We start from the raw sequence: 24414 nt of genomic DNA, 5'->3' as shown, positions 1-24414 counted from the left end.
TAGAATGCACCCCCCAACTTCCAGGTAGGGTAACTGCCCATTCCAGTAGGGCACAATCCAACTCTATTGCCTGCTTAAAAACATGTCCATTAGGGACATTTGTAAAGTGACACTTTTCCCCAGCACCATCCTGTTGTTTATGCTTCCAGGGCAGATGCAGCTTTTGGTGTGGCTGCTCTTCGGTCAATACTAGTTCTGTCTCCTCAACACCTCCTCTCATAGTTTGGGCAGTGCTCAGAAGTCACATAAGTGGAGCACATCTTTTAAAACCGTATAAAACAATAGTATAGAATATTAAAACAAAAGGAGAGGTTACTGGTATAGTAACTGGAGTTCAAGATGTTTTGTCCTTACGGGTGCTTCACTTTAGTTGTACGTATGCTCCTGTGCTCTTGCTTGGAGACTTTTTTAGTAGCACTGTCTGTGTGGTCTGCACCTGCATCTTATACATTCTCATGCTCTGATGCAAAGGCATATAGGGAAGGGTAGACTCACCACTGTTCCAGTTTCTTCTTAAAACAAAATCTGGCCAAAAGCAAGGTTTCAGAAGTAGAGGGGAAGGAAAACAGGTAGTGAAGCACCCACAAGGACAAAACACCTGGAAGACTTCCAGTTAATGAACAAAAACAAAAGGAGTACTTGTGGCACCTTAGAGACTAACAAATTTATTGAGCATAAGCTTTCAAATTCATTGGTTGTAATATCTAGGATGAAATTCCTTTTTGTAACATTTATCTAAAGCTTTATATTTACACTAGTATCAGTTAAAAATGCATAATACGCAAACAAAGATTCATTTGTCATCACTTTCCATCAGTGAATATAGGGAGAGCTGATACATTTGGTAAAGAATATTTGGAGTGGCTTCTCACACTTAGCTAATGTAAAGATATCTAATTAAATATAGTAATCCAATAACTGTTTAACTGCAGACCTGGGAAACACTCTTAATTACATTCATATAATGTATTAGATGGATTTTAAGTCTTTCCACATAGCCTGACCAATAAAAAATGTTAAGAAAAATAACATTTTATAACTATTCAGTTTGTTAACCCTAATATTTTTTTTCGTGACAGGAAATATTTTATAGTTAAGCTTGCAAAGGTATCTGTTTTTATTTATCACATAGTATAATAATTTTATAACTGTTGGTAAATATCAGGAAAATTGCATTAGTATTTCTTCCTAAGTGTTTAATCCACTGAAAGAACTGGATAGTTGGGAAGTACTTATTTCATATTTAAAAGGCAGTATACTTGTCCTATTTTACCTGCTTAAAAATATGTATTGCTTTGAGTGGTATGTCATGCTTTTGCAGGTACACAGTAGAATGAGTGCGGGCACAACCTCATCATGTCAAGTTCCACTAATCCAGACTCTGGGAAATTGTTTGATTTTGTGTATTCATTTAACTGCTCTATGGAATAACTCTGTTCCAGCTTTAACACACTCATATAAAACAGCAATTGCTTCTTTGTTTATTTAAAAATAATAATCTTATGACTGTTTTGTACTCCAATTCTGTTCTTCTCATCCCTTTCATTTGATATTGTAAATACTGTTCTCATTATTTTTATCTGAACCTTGGAGTGGCTGCTAACAATTTATGTTGTGGCATGCAAGATTATTTCCTTAAACCTTCTTCAGCCTCCTTGCACCTTCTAAGAACTTAAGAAATCTTTTATTTATGAATTTCAAATTAGTGTACTCTTCTGAAACAGCACCTAGGCACAGTCTTTGTACAAAGGGGAAAAATAATATTTGGGAGTGTGACATTCCCCTGGTGTTATCTGGACTGGTGATCTTCTAGGTCACTCCACTCCTTGACTCTGGGAGCCAGCCTTACACTGCTCTGCTGTGAGAACCCCCACTCCTGGGCTGTTCACACGCAGCATCTAGCATGTAAACTGCTTGGATTGTGCAACTGAATGACACTAGCCAATATCTCCGTCCCCAGACATAACCCTAGGAACCTCCGTCTTGCAGTGTCCAGTTATGCCCGCTGGCCACTGCAAGCTTATATGAGTTCGTCAGTTTAACAAAGAAATTGATATGTACCAGGCTTGTTATCCCAAGGGGAGTGTCTGACATGCTTCAAACCAAACACACTGCTTCAGGTAGAATAAACAAATTTATTAACTACAAAGGTGCTTTGACTTATCACTTAAAATCTACAACAAGTAAGATTTGGTCAAATGAAATAAAATCAAAACACATTCTAAGCTGATCTTAACACTTTCAGTACCCTTACAAACTTAGGTGCTTCTCACCACAGGCTGGCTGGTTGCCCTTCAGCCAGGCTCTTCTCTTCGATGAGCACTTCAGTCTCTTGGTGATGCCTGTAGATGGAGGTGGAAGACGGAGGAAGAGCATGGCAAACGTCTCTCCCTTTTATCATTTTCTTTCTTCCCGCTTGGCTTTGCCCTCCCTCCCCCTTCAGACTTAGGTGAGCATTACCTCATCGCAGTCCCAAACTGACCAAAGGAAGGGAGGTGACTCACTTAAGAGTCCAACAGATCCTTTGTTGCCGCCTAGGCTAGTGTCCTTTGTTTCTGTGAGGCTGGGATGGGTTTGTCCCATACATGCCCTGATGAGGTGTGAACTGCCCCTCTGCTCTTGGAGAGTATTTGTTTGGGCTTGTTTTAAGCCATGAGGACACATTTTCAGCCTCATAACTAGATACATGAAGTTACAACCTGTAACATTACTATAACACTACTATAACAACAATGCTTAGTGCATTATGAGCCTTCCGAAGACACCCAACATGACAAACTTTGCATTGCATACTACGCCATCATATTATAAGAATGAACATGGGGGTGTAGGGTGTTCCCCCCGAGATACAGACTGTCACAAGGAGATACTGTTTACATATAATGAATTCCTACAAGATGGGTTAAGAAATAGTTTTGACTAAACTAATGCCAGGAGCAAATTAATGTTGGCCTTATTTTTATCCTGATGCTGGGAAGAGGCTTGGCATTAAAGAAACAAATCTAAGACATATGCTTTGAGGTTCTGTGGGTCCTAATGAGCTGTATGCCCTAGGCTCTGTCACTTTGTTTTAAGATTCTTCACTGTTCTTTTGCAGTAACTTTCTAATGCAGTGAGTTTTCAACCTTTTTTTCATTTGCAGGCCCCTAAAAATTTTGAATGGAGGTGCAGACCCCTTTGGAATTCTTCATAGTCTTTGGACCCCCAGTGGGCTGCGGAGCACATATTGAAACCACTGTTCTAATACACCATCCTGTCAAAATATTAACTCTTCAGATTGGCCTCCACCAGTCAAATGCATGTATTACAGCATTGAAAATTAAAATACAGTATCAGTAGAAAGAAAGAATGGGTTATGAAAAATGCCTGCTAAGTGATCTGTGCAGTTGAATATAAAAAGTTTAGAATCCATTTTAACATCATATATATGGCCCTTCATTTTCAGTTTTTACTTTATTTAATTCTTCCCGGGAATTTATCAGTGTTTACTACAACAACGAAAACAGGTGAAAGTCAGTGGAAAAAAGTATTAATAATTTTTCTGGGTAAATATCAGGTTTATTTTGGTGGACAGGAAGGCGGGGAAAAGTATTCAGTAGATGAATCTTTGATTAGTGGAATTCAGTGTGGTTTGCTGCAGAACTAAAACAGAACTCAAAACACAATGCCACCTTTGAGTTTAAGAAAACAATACATGTCTAATCCCCAAATAAAACTTTTCATTTGAATAAGCAGTTTACTGTTGTAGACTTAGAACTATTAGGCTATAAATATTTACATTTAATAATTGGGCCACACCATTTGCAGCACATACACTCAACTGAGCGGGGGTTGAGCACCCCCCGGAACAATTGGAAGCTGGCATCAGCACTCCTAATCCATTGAGTGCACTATGTAAGAGGTGGGACACATGTATCTGGATTCCTGATGCCTGAATTTGTGCTTATGAATATGTGACAACAATGAATAGATTATAAATATTTTACTGCTCACACTGACAATTAGTCTATTTAAAATCTAGTGTGGATGTTTTTACTGGAATTTTTTAAAAAATCACTTAGTAGTCAGAAGACAAGACTTGTTTTTTTGGAGGAAGTTTGACAGCTGAATGTTGTAGGTTGGTTTTATTTTTTGAACCTCTTATGGAAAAGAGCTGAGTGAGAAGACAGGTTGCAATTGAGTGCTGAACTGGAGAGTAATGCTTTTGTTGTTAATACTTGTATCTCTCTCTTCATATGTAGATATCAATGAATTTCACAATGATCTCCATCTATAAAACAAATTGTGTTTCAGAGAGGTTAAGTAATGCATCCAAAGCAACACAGCAAGTCACTATCAGAGCCAGAATAATAAGACCCAAGTCTCTTGACCTCATCTGGTGTCACAGAAGAGCATTTATGCTTTTAAAAAGGGTTACATCGCTTCATCTACTTTGAAGCAAGTTTTTGTATATTCCCCAACTTTATTTTTAATGTCTGTCCTATACAGTGACCATTTTAAAAATGTAGGTGCTTGTGAAATATCCTCTCGTTTGGGTTGTTATGATGTAGTTGTAGTGTTGTGATGTCAGTATGACACCATCATTTTGTGATATAAATCTGACACACAAGTTTAGCCTGTTAGGTAATTTTTAGAGGGGGAACACAGGAAGAAGCCATTGACTGAATCAAAAATCTGGGTAGAAGTGTGTTTGTTTGGGGTTTGGGCCAGAAATCCTACCATAACAAAATATTTATAAACAGATTCTATCCAAAAAAAATTCTGATGCCAAAATAAATCTGATTATCAGTCTATCATCTTTCCTTTGTCTTCAAAAAGCCTCTCTCTTTGAGGCCTGAAATGCTGTTGTAGGTCATGGTGAGTGCTTCTAGCATGAGGTTTTATAAAAAGAGGATGTGATCAAAGAGAGAAGCGTTATTCATCTACGGTAATATTTTTTAAAAAATAGGATGCTAAATTTTAAGTTGTATTCAGTGGTAGGGTCCCTACCATTCCATACTTCCCAAAAGTTAATCGATAGAACGTGTAAAGCATGCAAAGAAAGTAGCATCCCTCAAATATAGACACTAGCTCTCAGAGTAATAGATAACCATCTTAACTTTTATGTGAAATGTGTGGTTGTATTTTTGCTTTTATTATCCACAAAATCGTTGTTTGTAATTCCTTTTGCCTGTAATAGGGCATATGGATTGGCTTTCCTCTTCTATGTAGGCCTCTTGTCACACACAACCCTGATAAACCTCTTCCTGGCTGGATGCTTACCAGGCTGTTGTATTTGGACCTTACACACTGGGCCCGTGTGCTCATAAATTGGTGAGAGAAGCCTGTAACACTGTCTCTTCCCTTCTCCTTTCTGGCACACTTCATAGGCACAGGCTGTCTATTACCCCTTCAGAGAAATAAGATCATGCAACCTAGCTGCACTCCCAGGACCAGTGCTGACCTGCAGACTCCTCAGTAGCTTAAGCATATGCTTCTTCAGAGCGCCAACTTTGTCAGTGTTCTGGATTTACATCTCAGCTCTTCAGGGCCACATTATAGATGAAAGCAGATAGTCACATATCTTTTGCAAAGATTTCTGAAAACAGTTACTCTCTACTTGAGCTAGCACAAGAAATATACAGATCTAGACAAAATAATAAATATATTGTGTGCATTTCCCTGCATCTGTTTCCTCACCACTCTCTTAAGTGTACTTTGTACTTAGGTCAGCATAGTCTAGGGAATCTGGGATCCTTCCTCTCCCCCTTCTTGCACCTGGGCTTCTGCTCTGAAACATGGAGTCTCTGTAGATGTAGTAAAGTGGTCACCAAGGGGTTAACTAAGTTTCTCAGGGTATCATGGATTGGAGCTGTGCTCCATTCCTCCCTTTTTCCTGTTTAGTGTGTGTTCCTGCACTCCATTATATAGCTGAATGAAGCAGTACATTCCCAGTCTGCAGTACTGTAAGTGAGGTGTGTTTCTTGTATACTGAGCTGTCCTTTACATAATTGGTCTTTTCTCCCTCTCCTTCTAAAATGGCTGGTGAGATCCAGGGCCGGCTCCAGGCACCAGCGAATCAAGCAGGTGCCTGGGGCGGCAGGAGGTCGGGCTCTGGGGCGGCAAGCTACTCTCGCAGCGGCGGGAATTCGGCAGCCACTCCGTCACAGCGTGTTTCGCGCTCGGCGGCAATTCGGCGGTGGGGACGTGACTCTTCATCGGTCGTTGGCGGCAATTCGGTGGCCGCACCATCACTCCACCTCCGTGTTCAGCGGACAGGATTCTGCCTCCCTGTTTGGTGGCAAGCTGTGGGGTTTTTTTTGTTGCTTGGGGCGGCAAAAACGCTGGAGCCGGCCCTGGTGAGACCCTGTCCCTTATAACTGACCATCCCTTCTCAGCTGACTCCCTGATCAGCCTCATCTGGTGAGCAAAGTCCCCATCCAGAGAATCTGTTGCTTAGTTACCTCCCCTCCTAAAATTCAGATTTTAAAAATTGATTGGCCCTGGGTGGTAGCCGTCTCTTTGCCCAAGGGTACTCCATTTAAATAGGCAATCATCAGAGTTTAATGATCTTGTTGTTAGCCCTGTGTCACCAACCTCTGGAACTTGTTTATGATGAAGGTGAAAAGCAGGAAAGCAAATATGATCCAAGTGAATGTACACAGAGTTCCTAATCACAAACAGAAGTCATAAACTACATATAGATTCATCAGATCACCACATCCTCTTTTTCAGAATTTGTGTCCTTGTAAAAGACCATACTTTGTTAACAGCTAAAGAGAGCTAAGTCTCTTGTTAATTCTGCACTTGGTTTCCTTTGATGGCTACCCTAAGTAAAGAAAAATCTGCTTCAAAAAGCAATCTAGAGAGAGTGAATATGGAGCACTCATAGCAGAAAACAGGGTTCAGTTTCCTTAAGGGCTACCACCAGATTTTACAAAAAGAACAGGAGTACTTGTGGCACCTTAGAGACTAAAATTTATTTGAGCATAAGTTTTCATGAGCTCAAATAAATTTCTCTCTAAGGTGCCACAAGTCCTCCTTTTCTTTTTGCAAATACAGACTAACACGGCTGCTACTCTGACACCAGCTTTTAGTATGCAGTATAGTTGTAGTCATGTCGGTCCCAGGATATTAGAGAGACAAGGTAGGTGAGGTAATATCTTTTACTGGGCCAACTTCTGTGGAAGATTGGAGGGGCAGCAGACGGGTCCAATAAAAGGTGGTATTACCTCACCCACTTTGTCTATCTGATTTTAGTGTCAGTACCTGAATGTGGACTGAGCGATAGCATTCCACTGGCTTTTGAAGGATAAGCAGCACTTAGATATGCTTAGAAGACATTGGGGATTTTGCAGTTCTTCAAGACTTTTTCACTGTGGAACTGGGGTCTCCTAGACTTTCCACTCCCCTTCGACGTCCTTTAATTTCTGGTGCTTTTGTATACTTTGCGAAGAGCTGAACATAATTTAGAACTTCCGTTTCTCTTCCCTGCATTAATGCTTCATACAAATGGCTCACTCCTCGCTGCTGTAAATTAGTGCATGTTGATTTTGCATGTTTCTGAAGCTTCCTGTTGGTCACTTGTGTAATGTATCAGTCTACATTTTTAGACTGTGCTCATCATCATGGTATCTGAGCTGTTTGTATTTTAAAAGTGTCTTGGTCTTTGTGCTTTTTTCAGTTTCCTACTCTTAGTAAAATGATTTGGGTATGCCCTGTTTCTCATATACTTTATGCTGATAAGTAGAGCTGGCTGGAAAATGGTAATTCTGTTCACAGAGGATTTCTAAATTTGTTCTTTTGATTTGGAATGACAAAATATATATGCGACCTCAGATTCACACTGGTAATTTTTGCCTCAATCATTCCATGTCTTCAGGCTTAAGATTAGCTCATGGCTCTCGACTTGCAAGATGCATACTACTTTTGGACTCTCCATGGCACCGAGGATATTTACAAAATGCCCAACAGTGGTACTGGCTCACCTGAGAAAGCATGGTATTCACATCCACCCTTGTGTGGATGTCTGGCTGATCAGACGCAAATCACAGCAGTAGACAGTAATGAGGTTGGAACACTCGTTATTCCTAGTAACTCAGCTGGGCCCTCCTTGTGAACTATGAAAAATCATTGCTCACCCCATCATACCCAATAGAGTTCATAGGAACCATGATTCACTCCAGATCAGAAAAGGTATACCTGCTGGAGGACAGGTTCCAGTTGTTAAAATATTCATTCTCCAACTTACCGTATATACTTGTTCATAAGCCGAATATTTTTGGTAAAAAAGTGAAGCATCAAACAGCGGGGATTGGCTTATAAACGGGTCTACACCAAAATTTGATGATTTTAAACTCTGTGAAATCATTGAATTGAATATCTAATACATTGTCGTTTTGTTTGCTTGGAGCGTCTGCAGGCATGGAGCCCCTCATTTTCTTGTGGCCGCGGTTCGCCGTTCCCTGCCAATGGGAGCTGCAGGAAGTGGCGCCACTTCCTGCAGCTCCCATTGGCTGGAAATGGCGAACCGCGGCCACTGGGAGCTGAGGGGCTCCATGCCTGTGAGTGCTCCAGATAAACAAAACGTCCCGACCTGCCAGCGGCTTACCCTGATGGGTTGGGAGCTGAAGTTTGCCAACCCCTGAAATATAGGGTTGGCTTATGAAAAGGTCATACAGTTTTTACTATTTTTACCTATCCATCTTGGGGGGGTTGGCTTATAAACAAACGGGCTAATGAACGAGTATATATGGTATATAAAATCAGACTGCAATTGAATAGACTTGTCTTGCAGTGTTATGTCATATTGGCATGATTGTACTTGAGGCTGTTTGCCAGACTTCATCCACAGTGAAGTGGCTCTGGCTTGGTTTGGTCTATTCCTCAGTCTGTCATTGAATAGACAGAAAAGTTTGAGTGCCCCAGTATTTAATTACAGAGCTGGCTTGGTGCTTGGACCCCAAAAATGCATGGCAAAGGGTATGCTTTTCACGCCCTTCCCTGATGAAGATTTTGTACAGGAACACATCAGGGACAGACTAGGAGACCCATTTGGACCACCTGCAGCTTCAAGAGACATGGTGTCCAGATGGCATGATGATGATGATGTCCTTGAGCTTAGAGCTATCAGACTGGACTATGTGGCATTTCTGTCTGTCCTCTGGAACTCAGTAGTGCAAATCTTTAGGCAACATGACAACTACATAAATAGGAGGGCTGTCTGTTTGTCAGCCCTCAATTTCTGATCATGATGCCAACTGAATGCAGTGACCCAATGGTCCTTCATCTTGTGGGAGTCAGCAACAACCCAGTGGATTTCCTGAGCAGGCAGTCAGTAACCAGCCACAAATGGTCCTTGCAGAGGTCTGTCATAGGATCAGTGCTCTGCCACTGGGCATCTCTCCTCACAGATTTGTTTGCCCCCAAGGCAAATGCCAAATGTCAGAACTTTTGCTCTAGGAGAGGACTAATCTTAGGATTGCTACTAGACTCATAGACTTTAAGGTCAGAAGGGACCGTCCTCCTGCACAACGCAGGCCACAGAATCTCACCCACCCACTCTCTCTCCTGTAACAAACCCCTGACCTGTGTCTGAGCTAGTGAAGTCCCCAACTCATGGTTTAAAGACTTCAATGTGCAGAGAATCCTCCAGCAAATGACCCATGCCCCACACTGCAGAGGAAGGGGAAAAACCCCCAGGACCTCTGCCAATCTGCCCTGGAGGAAAATTCCTTCCCGACCCCAAATATGGCGATCAGCTGAACCTTGAGCATGTGGGCAAGACTCACCAGCCAGACACTCAGAAAAGAATTCTCTGTAGTAACTCAGATCCCACCCTATCTAGTGTCCCATCACAGGCCATTGGACATATTTACCGCTAATAGTCAAAGATCAATTAATTGCCAGAATTAGGCTATCCCATCATACCATCCCCTCTATAAACTTATCAAGCTTAGTCTTGAAGTCAGATATGTCGTTTGCCTCCACTGCTCCCCTTGGCTATTCCAGAACTTCACTCTTCTGATGGTTAGAAACCTTCGTCTAATTTCAAATCTAAATTTCCTGATGGCCAGTTTATATCCATTTGTTTTTGCGTCCACATTGGTACTGAGCTTAAATAATTCCTCTCCCTCCCTGGTATTTATCCCTCTGATATATTTATAGAGAGCAATCATGTCTCCTCTCAGCCTTCTTTTGGTTAGGCTAAACAGGCCAAGCTCTTTGGGTCTCCTTTCATAAGACAGGTTTTCCATTCCTCGAATCATCCTAGTAGCCCTTCTCTTCTCTGTACCTGTTCCAGTTTGAATTCATCCTTCTTAAACATGGGAGACCAGAACTGCACACAGTATTCCAGGTGAGGTCTCACCAGTGCCTTGTAAAACGGTACTAACACCTCCTTATCTCTACTGGAAATACCTCGCCTGTTGCATCCCAAGACCGCATTAGCTTTTTTCACGGCCATATCACGTTGGCGGCTCGTAGTCATCCTATGATCAACCAATACTCCGAGATCCTTCTCCTCCTCTGTTACTTCCAAGTAATGTGTCCTCAGTTTATAACAGAAGTTCTTGTTATTAATCCCTAAATGCATGACCTTGCACTTTTCACTATTAAATTTCATCCTATTACTATTACTCCAGTTTACAAGGTCATCTAGATCTTCCTGTATGATATCCTGGTCCCTCTCTGTATTGGCAATACCTTCCAGCTTCGTGTCATCCCCACTTTTTGTGCCAAGGTCACATTCCCACTTTTTGTGCCAAGGTCAGTAATAAAAAGATTGAATAGGATTGGTCCCAAAACCGATCCCTGAGGAATTCTCCTAGTAACCTCCTTCCAGCCTGACAGTTCACCTTTCAGTATGACCCTTTGTAGTCTCCCCTTTAACCAGTTCCTTATCCACCTTTCAATTTTCATATTGATCCCCATCTTTTCCAATTTAGCTAATAATTTTGCATGTGGAACCGTATCAAATGCCTTACTGAAATCAAGGTAAATTAGATCCATTGCGTTTCCTTTGTCTAAAAAATCTGTTGCCTCCTCAAAGAAGGAGATCAGGTTGGTTTGGCACGATCTACCGTTTGTAAAACCATGTTGTATTTTGTCCCAATTACCATTGACCTTAACTACTTTCTCCTTCAAAATGTTTTCCAAGTTCTTGCATACTACAGATGTCAAACTAACAGGCCTGTAGTTACCTGGTTCACTTTATTTCCCTTTCTTAAAAATAGGAACTGTGTTAGCAATTCTCCAGTCATATGGCACAACCCCTGAGTTTACAGATTCATTAAAAGTTCTTGCTAACGGGCTTGCAATTTCATGTGCCAGTTCCTTTAATATTCTTAGATGAAGATTATGTGGGCCCCCCAATTTAGTCCCATTAAGCTGTTTGAGTTCAGCTTCTACCTTGGATGTGGTAATATCTACCGCCATATCCTCATTCCCATTTGTCATCCTACCATTATCCCTAAAGATTCCTTCCTTCTACAGTGGAACAGAGGCCTGCTTCCTGCCATTTACCCTGATAATCAGAGGACTATCCAAAATCAGGAGATACAGAACCACTGTCTTTCTCATTGCCCCGTATTGGCTGAGGTAGTTTTGGTTGATGGACCTGTTACAAATATCCATTCAACCTCCTATCAAGCTCACAGGCCATCCGGACGTGATCTCACAGCACCATAGCTCAAATACTCCATCCAGACCTAGAGTCACTGCATCTGATGGCATGACTGTTGGCTGGTTAAGTACCACAGATAGGACTGCTCCTTACGAGTCTGGGAAATCTTGGTTCAGCGCAAGAGAATGTTTACCAGCAGGATGTACTCAACTGAATGAAAAAGGTTCTCGATATGGGTGGTCCAACATGATCATCGATGCCAAAAATCCTCAACTACTTATTGCACTTCAAACAGGCCAGAGTTTTGTTCAGCTCTATTAAGGCCCACCTATGGGCAATCTGAGCTTGCCATCCACCTGTATGGTCAGTCTTGGTCTTCTCACCCTATGGTATAGAAGTTTCTCAAGGGACTACTATGCACTTGACAGGTTTCAGAGTAACAGCCATGTTAAATTGGTTAGTCTCTAAGGTGCCACAAGTACTCCTTTTCTTTTTACTATGCACTTATCCAGCAATCAAAAACTCTATTCCTGCCTGGGACCTCAGTTAAGTCCTCCTGAGGCTCAGTGAGCCTCCATTTGAACTTCTCTTAAACTCTCCCTTTACCACCTCATTCTAATATCAGTCTTCCTAGTGGTTATCAATCCTGCCAGAAGAGTGAATGAGCTTCAAGCACTTATGGCTGAAACACCCCTCCCTCCCATGCTGTTCCATAGGGACATGGTAGCACTAAGACTTACCCAAAGTGTATTCCTGAAGTGTTCTCATATTTTCATCTGACCTGGTCAAATGACCCACCTGTCATCCTGAAACCACACTCAATACTAGCAGAAAAGGAATTGCATATACTAGTTATGTCTAGGATCCTGCTTTATTATGTTGGCAGGATCTAACCATTCAGATTGTTGCTTTGTATATATCCATAGCCATATGTTCTAAAGGTCAAGCCAGCTCTTCACAGATACTGAAATGGATAACACAATGTATCTCACTATGTTACCAGTTGGCTGGTGTCCTCTCTCATTGAACATCAAGCCTCACTCCTCCAGAGGACAAGCAGCATCCTCCACCTGCTTCAAGAAATGTGGCCATACCAGAAATCTGTAAGGTGGTAACATGGAGGAACCATTACTTTGTTGTTTTTTTTTAAACATTGTGCCTTGGACTTCGTGGCTAGGTCATGTGCCAAGTTCAGAAAAGGAGTACTATAATCACTGTTTGATGCAGCTGAAACTCCTCAGTCCCACTCTTCTGAGGCAATACTGCCTGCTGATCACCTACAGCAGGATCTATGTTGACACATACTCATAGGTTCTGAGGCCAGAAAGGACCACTGGTGGTGATCTAGTCTGGTCTCCTGCATAACATGGTCCATAAAACTTCCACAAATTTAATTCCAGTTTGAACTACAGCCTATCTTTTTTAGAAAAATATCCAATCTTGATTTTAAAATTGTTGGTGATGGAGAAACCACCACAACCCTTAGTAAATTATTCCAGTGGCTGATTACTCTCTCTGTTAAAAACTTGAGCCTTCTTTCCAGTCTGAATTTGTGTAGCTTCAACTTCCAGCCATTGGCTCTTTTATATATATATTTATCTGCTAGATTAAAGAGCCCATTTTGTTCTCAGTGTTTTCTAATCCTTTTAATAATTCTTGGGCTCTTCTCTGAATTTGTCAATGTCAGTTTATATTGAATTGTGGATACCAGAACTGGACACAGTATTCCACCAGTGGTTGAACCAGTGTTGAATACAGAGGTAATATAACCTCTCTACTCCTATTTAGGATTTCCCTGTTTTTATGTATCCAAGGATCACATTAGCCCTTTTGCTCACAGAATCGCACTGGGAGTTCATGTTCAGCAATTGTCCACCAGAATGTCCAAGTCTCTTTCAGAGTCATTGCTTCCCCGGGTAGAATCCTCTGTCCTGTAAATTTGGCCTACATTCCTAGTTTGTCTGTTTACTTTACATTTTGCCATATTAAAATATACATTGTGTGCTTGAACCCAGCTTACCAATTTATGCGTATCACTCTTCTTTAGTAACTTGTCCTCTTCATTATTTACCACTCCCTCAAATTTTGTGTCATCTGCAAATTTTTATTCCTTCCATGTCATTGGTAAAAATGTTATAGTTTAGGGACAAGAACTGATCCCTGCAGGACCCCACTAGAAACAAACCTGCTTGAAGATGATTCCTTATTTACAATTACATTTTGACACCTGTCAGCCAGTTTGTAATCCATTTAATGCGGAAGAAGAGTGAGTGGTTGGTTACCCTACTGTAATTGCTGTTTTTCAAGATGTTTAGTCCAGTGCTGAGCTCATGACCCACCCTCCCTCCCACTCTTTGGAATTCTCAATTAACACAGTTTTGAATTACGAGAGATCTGAGGGAGGGTCGCAGCTGTTCTGCCCTTTATGTCCTCACATGGGTATGAAGAGGCACACGGTGCATGTGTGGGCCAGACAAATACTGCTGTTAATCTTATGTGCATGAGGCAGTTACGCATCTACAGTGGAATCCACACTGACTACAGCACCTCGAAGAACCATGGTTATTGTAGCGTAAGTAATTGTTCATTCTGTGAATGGTAAACAAAACTAATGAAGAGCTAAACAAATTGTACTTTCCACATTTAGTTTGAAACAAAACAAATTAAAGTGTGTGTGTGTGTGTGTGGAGGGGAGGGGGGAATGTTTCCTTACACAACTTCTCCCAACTCCCTCCCAGCCTCCAGGGAGGCGTGATGCATGAAAATCCTTTCAGCAGTGCCTTCATCCTCCTCCCCATCTCCAGCCATGGCTTCAGGGTTCTTTGACTAGGCAGCTGCTTGTGTCTTCTGTCACGCTCAGGGTGTGTTCCTGGAGAAGCCAGTGTCTGTCAGAGGTAGTGTGGCCTAGGCAAAAAAACACTGGTCTTGGACTCAGAAGACCTGCATTCTATTCCTAGCTCTGCCAGTGGCCTGCTGAGTGATCCTGGGCAAGTCATTTCCTCCCTCTGTCAATCATTTTGAGATCTATTGATGAAAACTGCTGAACGAAAATCCTTTCTGCATTCCATGTCAGGAGATATGTGTGCGCCCACTGGAAACTATAGTGCCTTCTATACTAAAAAAGCTCTTAATGGTGGGCTCAGGTAAAGCTGGCAACACTTTCTTCTTTAGCTGTTAATAATGGGCGTCTGACTCACTTGGCACCAACATCTTGTAAATATCCTTCCCTGTCCTCTCTGCTGCAGCAGCAGCATGCTCCTCCTCAAATTCTCTCATATGCAACTGTAACAACACCCCTTTCCTATATCATTAGTGGAATGGAATCCTGAACCTTCAACACTTACTGCACAGAACTCTTCTAATTGAGCTACAAAACTAATTATATTGACTGATGGGGGAAGAATGTTGCTATTCCAAAAGAGAGAGAGGCCACTGGGTCCGTATGCTGGTTCTAGGAGGGAGAGCCTAGTCCAGCGTGGCTCATCCTCCCTTTCCCTTAACAGAGGCAGTGACAGATGGGCTGCTGGGGCAATTTGCTGGGCCTAGGGGGATTGTTGAGGAGTGCAGTCCAGTTCTTTCCCATCATGTTGCTCCATCTCCCTCCCACTACGGCTACTCCATCAAAAGCCAGGCTGTATGCTTCCGGGGTTCGGAGTACAGTGTCTGCTGCTGCTGCTTTGGTGGCAGTGTGGACCTGTCCTAGATTAGAATGTTCTTGTTTCATTATTTTGGCATGCAGCCAAAATTTTGCTGCCATCACAGATGACATGGGTAGGGGTGTTTTTTCAAAAGTTTGTAACTCTGCTAAACCTGACTGGAATAAAGAAAAGGCAATTCTCTGGCCCCAGGGCTTTCTTAATAGATGTTGAAGTTCTGCCACAAACAATGGAAGTGTTAGATCTTCTCAAAAAGAAGGTTGCAAGAATCTTTTATAAAGGAAAGTGTTCGGTAAATATAGGTGCCACTAACAGTTCCCTCTGAAATAATCTCGTTTTGCAAGAGGCCATGTGAGAAATTTGAAGCAGAAAAGAGGAGGCTAGATTTAGAAGAGAGAAGGACTAATTATTTCTCTTATAAATCTTATAAAGATTTAATGAGTTACAGCCTTAGGCTATGTCAACATTCTATAGCCTCCTATTGTAGAAGCAGTCTACACTAACCGTTTTTCTGCTGGTATAGGAGTACTACCTCCACAAATGACGTTAGCTATGCTAACAGAAGCTCTCTTCTGTTAGTGTAGCTTTCTCTATGCTGGAGGTTCTGTCGGTGTTGCTGAGCGTGTGTGGTTTTTTTTTCCACACCCTTGACCAACATAGTTATACTGGTGTAAGTTTTAAATGTAGACGTGGCGTTACCTATGAAATTACCCACAAAAAGTCTTACAACCTTTCATAATCAATCATCTGCTCTGGATCTGATCTTCACTAATTTTTTGTCATACTCACAGAATTTAAAGCCAGAAGGGATCACCACATCATCTAGTCTGACCTCCTGTATATTACAGGCCACCAGCACCATCCAATGCCTGCACACTAAATTCAACAATTGAAATTAGACCAAACTATTACAGCCCTTAGGAGACTAAACTGTTATGTGCTGCCAGGAGAGAATAGGAGGGACTGAGGTTCACCAATGCCCAAAGCTCCTGCAAAGGGAGGGAAATTAAGTGAGAAATACCCAGATAATTCTGGCAAGTGACGCACATCCACACACTGCAGAGGGAGGTGAAAAAATCCCAAGTCATTGATGATCTGATCTGGGAGAGAATTCCTTAATGACTCCTTATTTTGCTATCGGACCCTGCACATGTGAGGAAGAACAAACCAGCTATGCACCTGAGAGAGAATATGCTTGGCACCATGTCAGAGCACTTGTCCACCCCATCCACTGTTCCATCTCCAACTATGGCCATTTCTAATCTTTGAGAGAAAGGAGACCAAAAAACACCTCCAGAATACATTGCAGAGGAGATGAGAATCCCTTCTTGATCTTTACATGTGGCTGGCTGATACTCTGCATGAAGCATAAGCTTTAGGAATATAAAGGTAATCCTGCCTTTGAAAAAAGTCATCACTAGAGAGAACACAAAACTTTGATCATCTTTGATTCTTGTCATATATTTATAAGGACTACTGTGATTCTTGGACATTTGACATTTCACCTTAAAAGATTTACAGAAACTTTTAGAACTTAACTTTTATTTGCCTTTTCTTTATCAGCCAAGAAGACAATCTAGATTTGTATTTAATACAATTCAGTATTCTCAGATGGGGGCTGTGGGAAGCGGCGCGGGCCAAGGGACGTACTGGCCGCCACTTCCAGCAGCTCCCATTGGCCTGGAGCAGCGAACCGCGGCCAGTGGGAGCTGCAATCGGCCGAACCTGCAGACGCGGCAGGTAAACAAACCAGTCCGGCCCACCAGTGGCTTTCCCTGAACAAGTGGCGGACCGGCTTTGAGAACCACTGTACTAGAGCAGGGGTCTCAAACACGCAGCCCGCGGAGCTATTTGCTGCGGCCCGCCAACCTCCCCGTGCCCCCCAGTTATTTCCTGGGGCCGCCAAGCTCCCCACCCCTGCCGACCCCAGCACACCTTGTCCCCACTCGTCTACCTACCTCCAGGCACTTCCCGTCGCCAAACAGCTGTTTGGCGGTACTTAGCGGTTCCCAGGTGGGAGTGGGGAGGAGCGGGGAGCCGCATGTTCAGGGGAGGAGGCAGGGAAGGGGTTGGAATAGGGGCACGGAGGGGGCGGAGTTGGGGTGCGGACTTCGGGGAAGGGGTGGGAAGAGGTGGGGCAGGGAAAGGGGTGGAGTGGGGGCGGGGCCATGGGCGGGGGCAGAGCCAGGGGCAGCGGCATGGCGGGGGGGCAGTGTCAGTGATGTGGTCCTAAGGCCAACATATTAGTCTTCATGCAGCCCTCCTGGTAATTTTGAGTTTGAGATCTCTGTACTAGAGTTTAGCAGTATCAGGAAAGGATGGAGGGAGTCATGCTACTGAGTGAAAGAGATTAATGAGTTTTATTACGTTACAGAAAGCTAGGCCCAGCTGTAATGTTTTCATGAATTCATTTTTTTTTTCATTCAATTGGAAATATTTTGTGACAGACATTCCCCCAGTAGTGTTTGTAATACAAACATTATAGCTTTGGTATAGCACAAGAACTAGAAAGAGGTTATGGTTGGAAGGAGGAGTGTTGTTTTTGTTCCGTTTCATCCTCTGTTGCTTTTGTGGCTGTTCATACCTGCTCTGGTGACAGAAGGGTTGGGGTGCTGCTCTAGGATAGCAAGGTTGCCTACGATATTTCCTCTTTGATTCTGGCATGGAGTGGAGGCTTGGTCTTGAGTCTCCATGGGAGTAATGACTCATCTGTCTATCACTAAGTTGCTTCCTCCAAAGAGCAAATTGTCTGCTGCAGGTGGGATTCCCCAGGGAAGTTCAGAGGAATGGAGCCAGGGCTCCCGGATGGATGATGACAGCAGTCACCATGGATCATGAGGCTATGTCAACTGCATCTACTGAGGCTTGTAGGGATGATCTTTTAATGAATCTACGCTCCTCACTCAGGGCTTGAAATTGTGCACTTACTTCCTTAGGAAGCTTGTCTCTGAATTCCAGAAGTTTTAAGTAAATGAAAACAATTATACTTTGAAATGCCTGACAATTGAAGTAAGTTAATTACTTACTTAATTAGGACAATTAATGCCTGACAATTGAAGTAAGTACTTTCCTTCCGAGGAGATCCAATAATTTAGCCTCTTTATCCGGAAGAATGGACCTTCAGTGCTGTTGCCTACTCCTTTCAATGGCAACCTGAATAGCCAAAGAGTTTGGGGCAGGATATGTGAACAAAAACTCTGCTCCCCTGGCTGGGACCAAATAATTCTTTTCTGTCTTCTTGGGAGTAGGTGCACATGTTGCTGGAGTATGCCATGTGAGTCTGGCAGGCTCCAGGATGGCCTTATTAATGGGCAGCACAACCCTAATAAACCCTGCCATTCTGTCTACAAAGAACAAAATCATTTAAGAAATTGCGTAGGCTGTTCGTTTCCTTGGCAGAATGGATGAAGGGAGAAGCAAGCCTTCTCAAAGGATTTGTACGTGGATTTCAGGCTATGTTCAGCTGTGCTACCAGGTAGCAGATAGTCCGTCTCCACATAGTGAGGGCCTGCTCTACCAGAGCCAAGATAGCTTTGGTAGCATCGCTTCAAAGAGTTCCACTGGTTGACATCTATAAAGTGGAAACATGGGGTTCTCTGCATGCTTTCACAAGACATTATGCCCTAGTGCAAGCTTCCACAACTGATGCATCCTTTGACTCAGCGGTCCTTTGGTCATCAATACTGCATTGGTCCTCACACCTTCTTCCTCATGGAAAACTGCTTGTTAGTCACCCACAGTGCAGTATACATAAGGATCAGCACTCGAAGAAGAAAGAAAGGTTGCTTACCTTCTATAATTAGAGTTCTTGGAGATGTGTGGTCCCTATCAGAATTTTATTACCCTCTGTCCTTCCTTTAGGCTTTAGGATCTTTTTCTCGTGATTTGCAGTAGAGAAGGCACTGGGGAAGCAATTGGCCTGCTGTGCTTCATTATCAAAGCTCTGTATGCCTTAGTTTTCAATACTCTTATTTCTGTAAGCGTTGTTTGTACCAAAGAAACCAGATCTGAGTCAGGGAGTCAGCTAGTTAGTGCTGGGGTTCTATAATCTCTAAGGTTATATGGTTTGGGGGGGAAGAGGGAGAATATATCTGATAATGTAATTTGAGTATCAGTGCTTACAAGGGGAGAAAGGTAAGGTTGTGCATGCGACATTAATTTGGCATTTCCTGACTTTTGAGTTTATAACCATATGAGATTAAGTCTCTTAATAGTTGTTGGGTTTTTTTGTACTGACAAAATTCATTATTTATCTGAAGTAAATTATCACACATGGCTGCTGGCTCTGTTGCAACTTAAAGCCTTTTTCCAAACTAGAGACTGTTAATGTGGTTTTATTGATTTTAGTAGACCTCTGTTTATGGTGAAATTTTTGGAATGTGAATGTTATCAGTACTCTGAATAGGAAGCTAATGGAGAGCTGGCAGTTACAAAAAGCAATGAAATTGAGCAGGAGAAATGTATTTGGCAGCACAGTCAGTAGAGGTTGTCAGTTTTTTTCATTGTGAACTGCCTTTTTGAAAGATTTATAACAGGCCATTTTAATTGTCTTCAAGGTTAAACTTGGCATGTAGATTCTTAGACATGTGGCAAATTTATTTTTGCAGAATTTCATTTAAATTAGTTATTTTGGAAAGTACACCTCTTTTTCTTGCTCATGACCATAATCTGATTAGGGTATTGTATTTATTGAAAAATGAATTTTTGCAACATGCCACACTTTTAGTCATATGATGTCCTAAGACAGCTTGAGTACCACTTGAATGGAATTGTTTGTAGTAAAATGAAAGTTTGTAAGTAGATTCTGATATTGTTACTGTTTTCCTGACTTGGCTTGAAGAAAGCAGAAGACAAAATGCAATAACAAAATGAACCATATTTCAAGATAAAACTTTTTCTTCTAAAGAATTGTGAGCAGCTGATTAAATGTGGTGATTTAAAGTCCCGTGTACATTGTAATTACCTTCATGTTGGGAAACCCAGTTACAACACGGTAGTCCTCTGATATGTTAAAACATAGTGTTGGTTATGCAGCACAGACAGGGAGAGAGCCATGTTGTAGCACTGGACTTAAGCAAGGCTGTAGACTAGTTCAAGACTAAGGTAGGTCTGTCATGTCTTCACTGCAAGACTAAACCTCATTTTCACCTAGTAAAGGGACCCCATTATGTTATAATGACATCCTCCAACATAGTGGTGGTTAGTGTAGACAGACCCATCATTTTTTTTTTTAGCTCTTGGGGAGAGGAGATTAAGATCCTTTTTTAAAATAAAAAGTCAGCTAATTATGTTTTCCTTTCAGCATTGTGGTTTTACAAAGCAGTCATTATTTTGGCGCTGATGGTGTGAATTATTAGCTGCTACTTGGTTCACTTTTATAAAATATACCCAATCAATGTAGTTCAGAATGCAGGTGCACAATCTCTCTCTTGTGCATAGACTTCATATCAAAGACAAAAGCGAAAGGACCATACCCAGGGGTGAAAGCAAGTTAGAGGACTTACTGGTACGCCAGAGTCCTGAGCAGGGGGCGGGGCCTCAACTGGAAGAGGCGTGGCTTCAACCAGAAGAGGCAGGGCCTTAAATCCCCAGGCCCTTTAAATCTTGATTTAAAGGGTCAGGGCTCCAGCTGTGGTAGTGGCGGCTGGGAGCCCGGGGCCCTTTAAATTACTCCCGAGCTACCTGCAGAGGCGGCTGGGAGGCTCGGGGGTGATTTAAAGGGCCCAGGGCTCCAGCTGCTGCTACCGCAGCAGAGCCCCGGGCCCTTTAAATCACTGAGAAGCCCTGGGGGCTCCCAGCTGCCACCGCTAACCCAGGACTCTGGGGTAGCAGCTGCTGGAGCCCCGAGCCCTTTAAATCCCCGCCTGAGCCCTGCTGCCCGAGCCCTGGGGTAGCAGCAGTGGCAGGGCTTTGGCAGGGATTTAAAGGGCCCCAGAGCTCCGGCCCCCGCTACCCTCCCGGGGTCCTTTAAATCCCCCTGTGAGCCCTGCTGCCCGAGCCCTGGGGTAGCGGTGACTGGGCTCCATCGGGGATTTAAAGGGCCCCGGGGCTCCAGCCGCCGCTACCGCCCCGGCCCTTTAATTGCCCACCTGAGCCCCACTGCTGCTACCCGAGGGCTTTGGCAGTAGGACTCCAGCGGGATTTAAAGAGCCAGGGCAGTAGGGGTGGCTGGAGCTCCGGGGCTCTTTAAAATCCCCGCCGGAGCCCCCCCACCCTTACCCCAGGGCTCAGGCAGCAGGGCTCAGGCAGGGATTTAAAGGGCTTGGGGCTACTGCCCTGGCCCTTTAAATCCCCTCCGGAGCCCCGCCACCACTACTCCAGGGCTTCGGCAGCAGGGCTCAGGCGGGGACTTAAAGGGTCGCGGGAGGGTAGTGGGGGCTGGAGCTCTGAGGCCCTTTAAATTCCCGCCAGAGCCCCGCCACTGCTACCCCGGGGCTTGGGCAGCAGGGCTGAGGCCGAGATTTAAAGGGTCCCGGGGCAGTAGTGGCGGCTGGAGCTCCGGGGCCCTTTAAATTCCCGCCGCAGCCCCGCCGCCGCTACCTCAGGGCTTTAAATTGCCCTCTCTGAAAGCTGGTCCTGGTACGGCGCACAGGCTCTTACCGGTACACTGTACCGGAGCGTACCGGCTTACTTTCACCTCTGACAATACCCCAAAAAACAATTCCCCACCCTACCTTCCCCAGTCACCACCTTACATTAGAGTGGGCCTTGTGCAGCCTTATCTAGCCAGAAAGGATTAAGAGTTGAGAATGTTGTCTATATATACAAATTGCAAGTTGGCCAGTTTATCATAAATAATATGGCTTCATTAATAAAAACGCACTTTAACTTAAATGTTGCTTTCTGTACTTTCTAAAATGTTCTTTCCAGTGTTCTTCTGAATTTCTCCTCTTCCTCAGTCATTAAAGTTGCCATAGTCTCCCTTCTTCTGACACAGTTCCTACCATCCCAACAAGCCCTGGCTTCCCCCCAAATTTATTTGACTGTTTATTTAAGTTGTTGACTGCCACCTTCCCCGATAAATACTGTTGATAGGAGTAAGTGGAATTGTGGAAAGTTACAGGGGAAAGAGGGAGACTTATCTAATTTTCAAGTAATGGAATAAAAGTACTTATTTTTGAGTGGTCTGCCCATCCCTTTTTGTTCTGAGTGGATGCATTGCAAAAAATTGACTCTAAGATTTGTTACTTTCTATTTTATAAAATAATAAACATAGTAGCTGCAAAAGGTTTAAGGCCGGGGTGGCCAACCTGAGCCTGAGAAGGAGCCAGAATTTACCAATGTATATTGCCAAAGAGCCACCGTAATACGTCAGCAACCCCCTCCATTAGCTCCCCCCCGCCCCCCACTCCCAGCGCCTCCAACCCACCGGCAGCCCCGCCGATCAGAACCTCCCCCTCCCGCCCCACACCTCTCAATCAGCCATTTTGTGGCATGCAGCAAGCTCTGGGGGGGGGGAGAGGGCATGGCATTGGGGGGGGAGGGATGGCATTGGGGGGGAGGGATAGCTCAGTGGTTTGAGCATTGGCCTGCTAAACCCAGGGTTGTGAGTTCAATCCTTGAGGGGGCCATTTAGGGATCTGGGGCAAAAATTGGGGATTGGTCCTGCTTTGAGCAGGGGGTTGGACTAGATGACCTCCTGAGGTCCCTTCCAACCCTGATATTCTATGATTCTATGCTCAGGGGAGGGAGCGGGAAGGGGTGGAGTGGAGTGGGGGCAAGGCCTGAGGCAGAGCCAGGGGTTGAACAGTAATCACCCCCCAGCACATTGGAAAGTGGGTGCCTGTAGCTCCAGCCCCGTCGGTGCCTTTAGAAGGAGCCGCACGTGGCTCTGCAGCCACAGGTTGGCCACTCCTGGTTTAAGGCAATTATCTGCAATAGGCAACTGTTAATTTCTTCCTTAAGACTAAATAATACACCTTCACAATTTTTTGAAGACTTCCCTGTAGGTCCAGGATATTTCCGAACCAAAATATAGGATCTTATACACAAAATGGCATTCATGTTTTTAAAGAACTAGAACTGGTCCTTGAACTTCAGAATGAGTCTCTGGGCACAGATGATCTTATAAGCCCATCTTTTTCTAGCTGTTCATGTACCTGTTTTGTTTTCTTTATTTCTGGAAAGGAAGTCAATAGCATGTTTATCACTACTAAGTAACTCTCAGGAGTATAATCTTCTCTGGAGTATCCTACATTTTTAAGCTCTTAAGAACACTAGAAACTTTGCTGTACTTAAATCTGATGTTGAGAGATTGGTCCTAAATGGTCATTTTAAAAAATAATTTTCTGTAGCCACCACTCTTCCCCTCCCTGCCGCCAAAAAAAATAAATAAAAATCTCTGGCCTCAATTCTCCAAGATTAGCAGAGTCAATTTGTTCCTAAGTGTGTCTATGGCCCGTTTTAGAACCAATGGGCCCTGGGTTCTTTGTGTTCCTTGGTTTGAGTGCAGGCAGCAGCTCTAAGCTTGCTGATTGTGTTAAATTATGGATAAGGTACGGTGTCTCCTGTAAAGGCTAGGTGAATAAATAAATATGCAGCCCAGATGCCCTTTAGGACAGTTAGTTATTGTCCTTTGTAGAAATCAAGGAAGAAGAAACCAACACATTTTTAGAGGAAATGAAAGCATGAAATTAAAAGACTGGATATAGGCAGGAATAAAAGAAAAAAGTATGGAAGGCGGGACTAATCTGGTGTATGCAAGGAAATACCTAACTCTCAAAGCAATAATCAATTGCTTCTGCTATCAAATAATAGTCCTCCAAACTGAATACAGTACAATTAGGATTCCTTCTTTACCTTTCTGACCAAAAGCAACTTGAGAGGCCGTATTTCCTCCTGCTGATACAGCCAGCTCCCTTCCCCCAAACAATGTGCTGGGCTCAGCATGCATGTCAGGACTGTTCTAGCCATGTGCATTCTATGGTATGGTGTGCCAGTACAGTTCCTAGACCAGTCATTCCTCCTTCTCTTCTCTGGCCTGGCTATCACCAGCTGTCTGCTTCTCAGGCATCCAGGTTAGGCAGACCTTTGGGGTGCTGAGGGTACTTTTGCTTTCTGGAGAGTCCTGACAGGCTCCTGGCTCAGAATTGTCAAACATTTTATTTTGTGTCACTTTTCTCAGTTGCTGTTTCTGGGCTGATATCTGTGCGAGTT

At 43.4% G+C, this 24414-nt stretch overlaps 1 protein-coding gene across 12 annotated transcripts in view; it reads left to right on the top strand.

Moving 5' to 3' along the window:
- The window catches only part of CASK (calcium/calmodulin dependent serine protein kinase), a 420545-nt gene that overhangs the window by 150031 nt on the left and 246100 nt on the right, over positions 1-24414 (top strand). The gene's annotated exons all lie outside the window — the stretch shown is intronic.

This window comes from Lepidochelys olivacea, assembly GCF_965140295.1.
Source record: "Lepidochelys olivacea isolate rLepOli2 genome assembly, chromosome: 1".
Lineage (NCBI taxonomy): Eukaryota > Metazoa > Chordata > Testudines > Cheloniidae > Lepidochelys > Lepidochelys olivacea.
The sequence above is the reverse complement of the archived record's forward strand: the minus strand, read 5'-3'. Positions and strand labels throughout refer to the sequence as shown.